The sequence below is a fragment of the Equus asinus genome, chromosome 11 (genome assembly GCF_041296235.1).
Source record: "Equus asinus isolate D_3611 breed Donkey chromosome 11, EquAss-T2T_v2, whole genome shotgun sequence".
NCBI classification, from domain to species: domain Eukaryota; kingdom Metazoa; phylum Chordata; class Mammalia; order Perissodactyla; family Equidae; genus Equus; species Equus asinus.
The window spans coordinates 25,515,002-25,528,168 of record NC_091800.1 but is presented as its reverse complement, the minus strand read 5'-3'; the positions used below and the strand labels follow the sequence as shown (position 1 = coordinate 25,528,168).

The following is a 13,167-nucleotide window of genomic DNA, read 5'->3' as shown; positions in this document are numbered from 1 at the left end:
GCAATCAAGTTGAAGGTGAAAGGCAAGACTGAGTTAAAACATCCTAAGGTCCTCATGATGTTGAATATACAATGTTAAAAATTTCCACCTATAACTTTTAATATTTTTAAGGAAAACATCTTAAGCAAATATGCAAAAAAGAAAGAAAAAATGAATAGTTAGGATGAAGGATGGAATAAAAAAAGCAAAATAAGTTTAACTGGTAATACATATAAAATTGCCCTTTTTTTCAATATGGAAAATCAGGCACTATTTTATTCTTTGTAAATTTCCTCTAACCAAAACCACTGACCATAAAATACCACCTCTGCCACTATTATCCCCCAACTATAAATTACTCATCCATAAAGAAAACTTTATGAGAGCTGTTGCTCTTCATTTTTATAAAACTCCATGAAAGACAGATATTAAAATGTTAGAGAAAATCTTATATACTTGGGGCTTTCAAACCAATGAGTCAATTATCATTAACTGTTTGCAAAGACTCTACTGTTTTCTGTGGACAAGACAAAATTTAAAAAGTGCCTGTTGGGGCCAGCATGGTGGCATAGTGGTTAAGTTCACACAATCTGCTTTGTTAGCCCAGGTTCACAGGTTCAGATCCTGGGTGCAGACCTACACATTGTTCATCGAGCCATGCTGTGGTGGCGTCCTACATATACAGTAGAGGAATACTGGCACAGATGTTAGCTCAGGGACAATCTTCCTCACCAAAAAAACAAAAAAAAAGTGCTGTCTTCAGGCAGCTTACAATCTGATTAGGGAGAAACAAGCTATACAAACCCACCCAGGATAAACCCTAGGATAGAAGACAGCAAATGGCAAGAGCCTTGGATGGTATAAATGTCACAGTTCAGTGCAAGTGGGATCCTCTGACCGAATATGTGAAATTTGATCTGGGCTTTAAAAGAGGAAGAATTTCTTAGAGAAAACTGGGAATAGGCATGAGCAAAAGCTCTAAAATATCAAAAGTGTTGGAGCCAAGAAAGAAGACAATTTCAAGAAAGAAAGGTGAGCATCGAGTGAAATAGTGAGAGAAATCGAGTGACTCATAAGACAGACTGAAGTCATCACAAGGAAGAAATAATTTTAAATATTATTTTAAAGATGACAGCAACTTGAATTTTTTATTTGACTTCCCTTCTTTTATATTCTGTTAATCTTTTGGGAAAAAATGCAGAAAATATAAATACAAAATACTGACTTTCTGCAAGTTACGCATATGAATAACTCTGGTTATTACTACTTCCACATACAACTTTATTTCCTAGACCTTCTGTAGCCTAAAAAAAAAGGCCAAGTCATGTAAACTGCAGAAGGGAGCTCCACACTATTGCTGTGGAGTTTTAGGCTCTAGGTTTGTATTATTAAGAGTCACGATACCAATAACACTAACATTTATTCAGCAGGTATTTTGTCAGGTATTTTGCAGAATGCTTTACATGATATTTTAGTTAATGCCAGCTGCCTTAATAGATAAACCCAAGAATCTCATGGCTTAACAAAATAGAAGTATACTTCTCACTCATGTAAAGTCCAAAGCGAGTGTTTCTAACAGGCATAAATCTCTCCTTCAAGCTGTGATTCGGGGACCAAGTTTCCTTCCACTTTGTGGTTTCACCATCCTTAACATGTGGCTTCCAGGGGGAACTCGCAGAAGGGGAAAAAACAAGGGGGACCACAATGGCAGATTTTTGTGAGCTGAGCCTGGAAGCAGCACGCATCTCTTCTGCTCACGTTCCATTGGCCGGAATTCAGTCACGTGGCCTCAACCAACTGCAGGTGGAGATGGGAATGTGTTTTAACCTATTTGCCCAGGGAGAAAAAGAAAGGGTTTCGTGAACAGTTTGCCAGTCTCTGCCACACATACATTATTTTTTCCATTTAATCCTAACAATTCCGTAAGATATGTACTATAATTTATATCACTTTACAGATGAGGAAGCGAAATTTTGATAGGCGAACTTCCTCACCTAATAGCGCACAGTGAATAAATGGCAGTGCTCGAACTCAAACCGAGGCAATCTAACCCCGGAAACCATATTCCCTATCAAGTTAACCACAGTGTGACTGAAATTCGTGTTACTGAAGAAGAATATTTAGGCCTTATTTTAGTTATAACAAAGGGATGATGATTTTAGAACCATGAGTAATCCAAACTCATCATTTTAGCGATGAAGAAATTGAGATCTAGAAGTAGAATGTCCTTCACAAGGTCAAATCATTGCTTCTCAAGTACCATACAATGTAAACAACATTTTGATAAGAAAATATAATCTTGACAAACTAATAACTTATGGCCTCCTTTCTGAAAGTCAGCTTCCTAAAAGATGTGGTTTAATATAGTTAAAATCAAGCATTAAGATTTGTTTCCTAATGAACTTTGTATTTCCCATCTGTGTGTGTGTGTGTGTGTGTGTGTTTCGTCCTGAAGAGGAAGCCCAGCATAGAGTAAGCCTGCCACCATGTGGCGTGGGCTCAAACCCAGCATCTGTTAAACACTTTATTCCCATTTATTTTGTTTGCTTCCAGCTTACTGACTAACCAACCTAGATTTGATATACTGCCTGATAAGCAATTCATACCGAGCTAGGGTGCATTCTACAGGCTTAAGTGCTTTTTTATTTCAAGATACATTTCTTTATCCAGTTCTGAAATTACTGCAATATTTCCAAATCTGTTACAGGAGTGACCAACTTCTAAAATGTGGCCCAGGCACGTTCACAAGAGGTTTATTCTAGCGCTTCACAAACAAGAAAACAAACTAAGCAATTAGCAGGATTTATCTCAAACCACTCAGAAGTTAATCAATGAGCCAGATTAGAAGGCAGAATTCCCAATCAGACAATAGGTATATCAAGAACTGTTCAAATATGGGTAAAACCCCCCAAAGAAGAGGGAGAGTCAGAATGTATGCAGGGATCACATTTCCTAGAGTTTAAACAGTATATGAGCTGAATATATTATAACATGCCGGGCAGACATTTCCCAGCCCTCTCCCTGCGTTTATCAAAATAAGAATGACATCTAAAGTTGTTTAAAAGGCAGTAAATTTGGCAAGTGGCTAAATGGAAACCTGGTATTGCTGCCACTTCCAAGCGTTGTCACAAAGGATTGGGGACGGGACGTCAGTACTCATATTTTGATACCGTTTTTAAATGTCTCTCCTTTGGTCCAATTACTACTTCTTTCTTTTTCTACCGCTGCAAACTCAGAAATATCCATTTCACATATAACTCACTTGATGTCACTGGGGAAAGCAGTTAAAGAGAAGATAAGTTTTTAATGCTTGATGGTGAAAAAAAAAAAAAAACCTCACAGTATCATTTTCCCCCCTTTATTGGATGGTGAGTTCATGAAGATAAGCCCACACATTGATATGTAAATTTATTATTCCTACATCATGAGTTAACTGAGATGGGAACATCCGTTTAACCCAGTTACTGGGTCTCAATATCCCTCTAGGAAAAAAGGGGTGCCAATGGAAACCCAAGCTTCTTTACACTCCAGATTTCTCCCCACCTCCTCACCTCCCCATCCCTCCACATCTTTCCCAAGCATGGGTATGTACCAAGGTTAAGAACACCACTTGGGCTATGTTTTCTAGGGGCCAAAAGTACATGAATAATGCTGTATTGTGTAAATATCCTTCTTTGGCGGAGAGCTCTGCTTTCCCTCTAGAGCAGCCGTTGAGTTCCCTTCTTATTACTACTTGTGCGGCCGGGAAGATTGGCCCAGAGAAGCTGCACCAATCCCTGTTCTAGCAAGGTCTTCTGCAGATGGCTTAAATCAGCTCAGTTCTAGAGATTGGGGCTTATATTCTGGTTCTTGTCCATTCTCCTCTTTGGTCTTTATGCTCCAGATCAGCCTTTCCTCATCTTTGAAGTGATAAATGTGGGTTTAGGAATGGAGACCACTTAGTCTTGCTTAAAGAGCTCACAATGTGGTCTAATATAATCTAATTCAGAAGGATTCTATAGAAAGATTTGCAGTATTAGTGCAATTAAATGTATTTAGCTGATCATTGTCTAGATTCACGATTGGAGGAAAAATGTCTCCTTTGTGTGAAAAATAAATGTGTTGTTCTATAAGAAATTTCTCACATTTTACAAAACAAATCATTCTCTTCTCTATGAGCCTCTTTGCAATATATGGTGGATATTGCTAAATAGTATCAGCCAAATTACAATTCATAAAGAATAACATCCCACTTATGTGGTAAAATATTCTAGACAAAGATTTAATATCCAAAGTTTAGAATCTAAATAGTATTTGGTATTGTGTAGTAGATTTCATCTGTGTAGCCAGATTTCACAAATCTGGCAATATAAGTTTATTTTTAAAAACTTTGCTCCATGGGGGCTGGCCTGGTGGCATAGTAGTTAAGGTTGAATGCTCTGCTTCTGCAGCCCAGGGCTCACGGGTCTGAATCCTAGGTGTGGACCTACACATTGCTCATCAAGCCATGCTGTGGCGGCGTCCCACATACAAAATAGAGGAAGATTGGCATAGATGTTAGCTCAGTGACAATCTTCCTCAAGCAAAAAGAGGAAGATTGGCAACAGATGTTATCTTAGGGCCAATCTTCCTCACCAAAAAACCCAGAAAACTTTGCCTCATGAATTAATATATTAATTTATCTGTGAGAAAAACAAATGACAACTGCTATTTCTTTCTATTTGCTCATAATTCTAACCTGAGAGATCCTCAAAGCTATAAAGGATATTTGTCCAAAATCTACAGAAAATACTATACTTAATAAAAACATTGAAGCATTACCACTGAAGACAGCACAGATTTTTTTTTTAAATAGCTACAAATTCTTTGGCACTCCTCCCCCTGAGAAATGGAGTCTACATATACTCCCGCTGAACCCAGGTGGGCTTATAATTTGCTTTTAACCAACGAAACGCAGCAGAAGCGGCCCTGTGTGACTTCTGAGGCTGGGTCAGAAAAGGTGATGCAGCTTCCCACTTGTTCCCTAGAATACTTGCTCTTGGAGCAAACGGAATAATGGAATGTAAAATAGAAGGTGGAAACATCCGAACCCACACCTCCATGTAAATATATGAATTAGTGTATAATAAAGGTGATATCTCAAGCCATTCAGAAAAAAAGTTAGCTTATTCAATAAATAGTATATATTCATCTAAGTTGTTGATTTTCTTGGGATAAGCTTGTCCATAATATCCTCCTTGTCAGTTTTTTTAATGTCTCTAAAATCTATAGTGACGTCCCTGTTTTTATTCTTCCTGGTTTTTCTGTTTTTTTTCTTCTTAATCAGCCTTATCAGTAGTTTATCAATTCTATTAATCTTTTCAAAGAATAAGATTTGACTGTTGATTTTCTATTTTTCTATTTAATTGATTTCCAATCTTATTTTGATTATTTTATTTCTTCTACTTATTTTGCAATTAGTTTGCTTTTCTTTTTTCTCTCTTTTTAAGATTGACACTTAGATAATTGATTTTATAAATTTCTTCTTTTCTAATATAAGTGTTTAAGTGTATAACTTTCCCAGTGCTTTTGCTGTAACCCACAAATTCTGATATGTTGTATTTTCGTTATTGTTCAGCTCAAAATATTTTCTAATTTCCTTTGAGATTTCTTACTTGATTTATGGGTTATTCAGAAGTATGTTGTTTAATTTCCAAAAATTTAGGGTTTTTCTGGATAACTTTCCATCATTTATTGCTACCTAAATTCCACTTGGGTCACATAGAAGGTATACTCTGTGTGATTTCAATTCTTTTAAATTTATTAAGACTTGTTTTGGGGCTGGCCCGGTGGCACAGTGGTTAAGTGCACACTTCCCACTTTGGTGGCCTGGGGTTAGCTGGCTCGGATCCCATGTGCAGACCTATGCACTACTTGTCAAGCCATGCTGTGGTAGGCATCCCACATAGCATAGAGAAAGATGGGCACAGGTGTTAGCTCAGGGCCAGTCTTCCTCAGCAAAAAGAGGAGGATTGGTGGCAGATGTTAGCTCAGGGCTAATCTTCCTCGAAAAAAAAAAAAAAAAAAGACTTGTTTTATAGCCCAACATATGGTGTATGTTGATAAATGTTCTGTGCTTCTCCATCTTCGCCCAATGTAATCATTGCACACATTGACAAGACAGCTTCTGTTCCAAGGTGGCAAATAGGATCCAGGTAGAAGCAGGCTGGCAGGCTCCATGCTAGGAAAAAGACTGCAAATTACCTTGAAAGAAATAGACTTCATGATCTCAAAAAATAAGAACATGAACCCTCTGGCTGTTACCACATATGTCCTCTGATTCAGGGTCTCTATTGTCATTCTACCTGGTTCCATGGAACTTGAGAAAAATGCTATAAAATATGCATGCTATTTTTAAAAATTCAGAGAGCAAAAAAGATCCCTTGGAAATAAAAAAAAATATATAATGGTTGAAATGAAAAACTTAACAGAAGAGTTGAAAGATAATATTGAAGGGATATTGCAGAAAGTAGAATGAAAAGGCAAAGGCAAAGAAAGGAAAGAAAATTTTTTACAATTAGAGAATAAGTCGTAGTTCAGGAAACAAAGAATAGGCATTCCAGAAAGAGAGCACATAAAAAATGGGGGAGAATTCAGGAAGATTTCCCAGAATTGAAAGTAACTTACTTCTAGCATTAAGTGACAGAGTAAAAGACCCACTAAGTTTCTAACATAGCGGATGAAAGTAGACTCATACCAAGACACACAATTATGAAATTTCACAATTCCTGGAAAAAGGAGAAGATTTTATACACTTCCAGAGAGAAAGAAAAAAGTCACAATAAATGGATCAAGAGTCAGTCTGGCTTTAGATTCTCAACAGCAACACTGGAAGCCAGAGCACAATGAATCAATGCCTTTAAAGGTCTGAGAGAAAATTATTACCATCCTAGAATTTCACACTCAGCTGAACTATCAATCAGTTGTTAGAGTAAATTAATAGAGACATTTTCAGGGATTCAAGGTCTGAAAACTCACCTCCCATGCATCCAAGAGGCTACTGAAGATGTGCTCCACCAAAATGACAGAGTGAACCAAGAAAGGGGAAAACCTGGGATACAGAAACAGAGAATCCAACGCAGGAGACAGAGAGGTCAAGGGAATCTCAAAGAGGATGTGCATATGACGTGGAGAGCAATGAGTTCAAATGGAAGTAGTACGATTTCAGAGACCGACACAGTGAGGACTGTTATCACCAAGCTATCTACAGTCATCATAATGTCTTTACCTGGAGGAAAAAGTTCCCAGGCAAGCCTGGCTCAGATTCTTATCTGTCCTTGGCCAGCACTGATCCTGTGCTAATGAAGTTTCTCCCTCCTCTCTACACCCTACAGCCAGGATCAGCTGAGGATACTCCCTGCCCCCTAAGAAGTATTCTGATTTGCCCATTCCTGAGATCTGAAGGTAAGCTTTGAAGTAGAAAATACAGAGCAGTCTCTTCCTACTGACCATGTTCCTACTGGTTAACCAGCACTGGGCCCACGCTACAGGCTTGCCAGCTGTAAGCCCTATGCTTCCTAAGACTCTGTCATGGCCTTGCCCAGAAGGGGTCTTGTAAAACTCCCAAGCAAGCTAAATTCAGACTATGACTCAGACACTCTCTTCAGCGCATCTTTTTCAGGGACCCTTCATCTAATAGTGGCAATGTTCCTTCTTAGTTAGATTTGTGCTTGCTTCTCAGTTTTCTACTGATAACTTTTCACATACACTTAGATGAAAATAGTGATTGACAAAATGATATAACATTGATTGAGAATAAAAAAGAAAGAACTAGGCTGGGACAAATCAAAATCTGTTTAAGCCTCAGTTTCCATACCTATAAATGAGGACAAAAAGATCTTACCTCTCAGAGCCGTTGGAGGAGTAAATAAACTAATGTAGATATCATGTATGTTACCGATTAGGGGCTTAACCACTGACAGCTATTTCTCTAAATCTCAATTTAGTAAGATAATTCCTTTAATGTGTGAGTGTGAGTGTGTTGTGTGTGTTGGGGGTATACATAAAAAGTGTAGTAAGGGTAAAGCAGAGGCAGCTTACATCTGCTGAAGTCACGGAAGCTTCCAGAGAAGGCAACTTTTGAGCTCTTGCAGAAAAAATGTGGAATGTGACAAGGCCTCCTAGGAGCCCCAGAAGCCTGTGAGCTATGGCAAAATCAGAGATTTGGTAAACTGCAATAGTTTATGCCTCATATATGTTTTTACATTTTACTATGGAAAATTTCAAATGTATGCAAAATGGAGAGACTAACATAGCACACCCTGTCTACCCACCTTCAACCGTGCTGAGTGCACAGCCAACCCTGTTATATTTATATCCCAAGCTGCTGCTTCTCCATTGCCAGATGATTTATAAGCATATCTCAGAATCGTATAATTTCATCCATAAATATTTTAGTGTTAGACTTTTTGTGTTTTCTTAAGGCTTTCTCAATATTTACTAAATTCTTTAAAATAATACAAAAATAACTAAGCGGACCTACAAGTACTAATATGAAAAGATCACACAACCATATTGTGAAATGAAATAAGTAAGTTACAGACATCACAGTTTACATTTAAAAATACCCAAATCACCAAAAACAAACAATAAAATAATAAAATATATCTGTGTGCTCCAAAATAGGTAAGTATATAGAAAGATAACTGTAAAAATATACATCAGACGACTGATCCTGATTATCTCTGAAAGGGGAGTTCATTGGAGTGTGAACTTAGGAATTTTGCCCTGTAGATTTTTATATTGTTTGCCTCTTGTACAGAAAAATATATTCCTCATTATTTCTGCCATTTCCTTTAATAAAAAGAAGAGAGTTAAAGTACACAGTTTGCTTGTTGCTGCCCAGAGTGACAGTAACTCATCTGGGAAACGTAGAAAAGTGTCAAGTGCTGATCTGTTTCTAACTATGAAGTGACCTTCCTACCTCCTTCCAAATCAATTTTTTTTTTCCTGCCAACTAAAAATACCCTATCCAGTTCAGGAAATGTGGCTGATTGAATAGCAGCTGCTGCCGAGGACCTACTTTGCATATTGAAACAACCTTGGAAGAAAAATAGCAAAAGCTCACTGTCATCAGCTTCTGTTTTGAGGCCCGGCTGGAGCTCATCCCACACATTTGTCTTGGCCTCCGCATTACCCTTCCTGCACATTTTTCAGGAAACAGTCTCTGGCCACTGTTTCTTTTCCCCGTTAGTGTCAGGAAGCTTCCTGCAAATACGGTAAAAGCAGAAACTGAAGGTGCTTCAGTGCAAAGCTAACATCCCATCCTTCAGATCTTTCTGACACTGTTTCAGAAAGCAGATCATCAACTGCCATTTCCTTTTCCTGTTTTTTTTTTTTTTTAGAGACAAAGAGATCCACTGCCAAGATACTATTTCTGGTCAAAGGGGGAGAGAGAGCAAAAAAAGACAGGCAGGAAAATTTCCCCCAGCTTTGCCACGTTCCTCATTTGGTTATAAAGAGATGGTGTCTCCAACAAAATGGAAACTAGAAATAGCAGACGGGTCTGGAAGATGAGCTCTGCTGTAAATGTAAAACACTCATAAGCCACTTAAAGTGATAAGAATTCAAAACACAATTTGTAATGCAAATTAAAGACATTTTAAAAGAGTCTACAATATTATATTCTATATCTAATTCTATTATATGATGTCCTGGTCTCCATATGCAAGAATAATGACCTCCCCCTTTCATATGGCATGCAGATGCATTTTGACCAGTTTTTAAAGAAATAATGTGAGAAACTGTACAATGTTGCTCACGGCTGCTCAGTAAAAATTGCATTGTATCTATAGAATATTAGAGCTGGACGAAATTTTAGAGATTAGTCCAAACTTCTTCTTGCTTTACAGATTGGAAAAGTGAGGTTCAGAAAGATTAAATAACTTACCCAAGGTAACACAGATAGAAAGTGGCAGACCTGGGGCTGGAATACAGACCTCTTAGTTCTTCAACCCACCTTCTTCCTCGTTTATGACGGTGCCTCACTGATCCAGCCACGCTGTCCTGCCCTGTCTCTCATTTGCAAGATAGCAGGCAAGAATTACTGCAGCATTACCTCTGAGTTCTCACTTTTAGACTTGATGACCATGCTAAACAAACAACGAATTATGAGCCCCTGAGATACGTGCGTGCATGTGCACACTCACACAAACACACAACACACACACTGTTAACCCATGTTAAAAGACAAAGGATTTGAAGACAGCTTTGTATAGTGAGAAGAGAACCTTCTACTATGGAATGTTGAGGAAGCATGGCAGTTGCCCACTCAACAGCATTCCCACTTTTTTCTCGCTAAGAGTTGCGTGATTTTGTTGGGGGATTGCGAGGTGGAGGGCAATATGATCAGAGGTGGACCCAGCCTGGCCAAGACAAGTAATTTCACTTTCCTGGCTAATGAGATATAAGAGGCAATTGGCTGGGAGGCTTTAGGGAAATATTTGTTTCCCGATAAAATAAACGCACACGCATGTGCACGAACACACAAGGCGACTGCCATCTTTCTCCCTCCCGCTTTTGAATTCAGTTGTTCGAGGATAAGATGGTTGGTGTTGTTGCACCAAGGAAAGGAAACAGCGCCCAAAAGTTGATGATGCCAAAGCAGAAACATGGAAAGAGATGGGTTCCTCGATGACACTCTTGAGCTGCCAAACCGACCTGGAACCACCTCCCTCCTTGCTTGTGGACGTGTGAGATAATAAGAAAATCTTACCGTCTCAGCCACTTGTGGCTGAGTGTTCTGTACCTCGCAGCTGAAAGCGTGGTTACTGTGCCTCTCTGAATCTCATCCTTTTCCTTGTTAAATGGTGATAGCAATATCTGCCTGGCAGGGTGGTTGTGAGGAGGAAATGAGGTGCCTAACATAGAGGAACTCAATAAATGGTAGCACAAATACCATAATTATTATAACTGTTATATTAAAATTCTCAACCGTGGGAATGTTTTCCCCACTCCTCAATCTCCATGACACCTGGAACGTTTACCCTATGACAGCGGTCTGGGGTCAGTACAACCAGTGGCCACCTCCTCTCCAAATGCTGAGGAACTCAGGCACAGATGCTGTGGGCCTGGGAGCTGGTGGGGAGAACAGCCTATAGGGGAAAAAAATAAAAAGAAAACTGGAGCGTGTAAAATCAACGTATGACCTGTAGTGCAACACGGTGACATATTGAAAGATCTGAGCAAGCCATAAAGCGGTCATTTCTTCTATCCTTAAATGCCAACTCAGGCAGTCTAGCCAGTGGAAATAATCCAGATGAAGAGAAAAACTTTGTTCACAAAATCTTTAATTCAGCATTATTTTGGAAGTAAACCGTAATATTTCTCCTTGATGTCATCTAACTATGAAGTCAATATAAAAATTTTTATTGGAGACGATGTAGGAGTAAGGCAACATAATTTTCTATATAAAGTTAAATGAAAAAATCAGAATACCGAAGTAGATGGACACTCTGGTTACAACCACATGGAACACAGCTATAATTAGGCCAGACTATAATTGGCAAATCGGTTGTTAAGTAAGTGCAGTGGAACACAGGAAATAAGGGGGCTGTGGGTTGCTGAAGAAACTCTGGCCAGAAAAGGGAGGAAAGATGAGAGAAGATGACAGTCATCATAGTGGGACACACAAAGGGCATTGTTTTCTCTCCCCTAAGGCCATTAGGTGGATTTCAAAATAGTCCGGACAGCTGAGCACGGAGCTGCAGGACCGGGCAGCAGAGATGCAGCCCTTGGCGGGGAGCTGCGTCCTGAGAAGGCCTCCCAGCAAGAGCCCCAGCCCGGGACCCTCCACACAGGCAGTGGGGAAGATGGACGAGGAAGACACCCCAGCTCATCAGACACCGAGAGGGAGGCACAGAGCGTCCGAAACCTGGGACTTAGGGAACACAGGGAAACAGCTTCCACATGCCATTTGCTGGATAAATATTTCTTATAGAATGTTTCCTGTTGGTTCACTCTCTATCACGAGAGCCTTGTTTGTAATCGGAGTACTAGAAAAGCATAGGCAGACAGATTTCTGTTTTCTTGGGAGTTCTGTGGATGGCAATATATCAGCAATAGTCCATGAAACCAAGGAAAAGCATGGAAGTGCACACAGCTATTATATATATTTAAAAGGCATATAAAAATAAAATTAAAAGTATATTTATGTATTATAAACATAAGTAAAATACCTTTGCAATTAGCATCTACAGTATCTTATACATGATTTAGATCTTCACATATAAAAATTCCGACCCATCATGAATTTGGAGATTTTTGGGTGGTTGACTGGCACTTTTGCACGCACGCTTCTGCGTCTGCCCGTCTGCAACCGTTGTACATGGTGACAAGACAGTGTTTGGCTCCAAGGGAGCTCAGAGGACGCTGGTATATGCCAGGCTCCATGTAGGAAGGTGACTGCATGCATGCCACCTTGAAGGAACAGACCTCGCTGACTCAGAGAGCAAAAAGATGAACCCTCTGGCCGTCACCATGTATGACTTACGATTTGCGGCCTCCCCCTGTCGTTCCCCCTGGCTCCACCATTCCTGATCTTGCTCATCCTTTCCTCTACCCAACTATCTCCTCCTCTAGGAGGGGGCCCAAAACAGAGCAACTCACCTCTTGTTTTATATAATGAATATTTTATAATGTCTATTTTTTATCTAGAAATGAAAATCACAAATAGTAAGATGTATCTGCCCACATAATCTTGAAAGAAAATCAATTTAATACTGTAATTATAAGATAAGGAATAAATCAAAGGAAGGTAAATATAGTAAAAAGAATACCTCTTTCCTTACATAAGTGCTCAGGGACAATCACAGTAATGAAGCTGTCAAATTCTTGCATCTAAATGTAGCATTAGCGTGGCTGCACAGCCCCTGACACGGTGTTTCCGTGTATCAGCTCCTTTGGTGCCAGGGCAGTGCTGCCATCAGTCATGTGCTTTTCTAAAACGGTGAACAGCTCACGCTAAAGCTCCAAACAAAATGAAAGGCAAGCCTCCCTTAGTTCGCAGAGTTGTCACATTTCTGGAAAATGTAATGTATGTGAAACCATGCAACAAATAGTCATGTTTACATACAGAACAAAATTAGGTTCTAGAATCAGATCATTTTTAAACAGAGAGGTTGTAAAAACGACATCAATGTCTGGGGCATCCAAAAGTTGAATTTAAACTCA

General features: G+C 39.2%; 1 long non-coding RNA gene across 7 annotated transcripts; it reads right to left on the bottom strand.

Moving 5' to 3' along the window:
• Window positions 1-1,380: 1,380 nt before the first annotated feature.
• LOC106837727 (uncharacterized) lies at window positions 1,381-12,911 on the bottom strand. Of its 7 annotated transcripts, none has more exons than XR_011506901.1 (5): window positions 12,774-12,911; window positions 10,712-11,090; window positions 9,887-10,088; window positions 9,065-9,204; window positions 3,257-8,141 (listed from the first exon to the last, which is right to left on the bottom strand). It is a non-coding gene; the product is annotated as an uncharacterized lncRNA (long non-coding RNA). The 7 variants fall into 7 exon arrangements; XR_011506902.1 differs by having other exon boundaries at window positions 9,956-10,088; XR_011506900.1 differs by lacking the exon at window positions 3,257-8,141 and adding an exon at window positions 1,381-1,776 and having other exon boundaries at window positions 9,065-10,088.
• Between the last annotated feature and the right edge of the window lie 256 nt (window positions 12,912-13,167).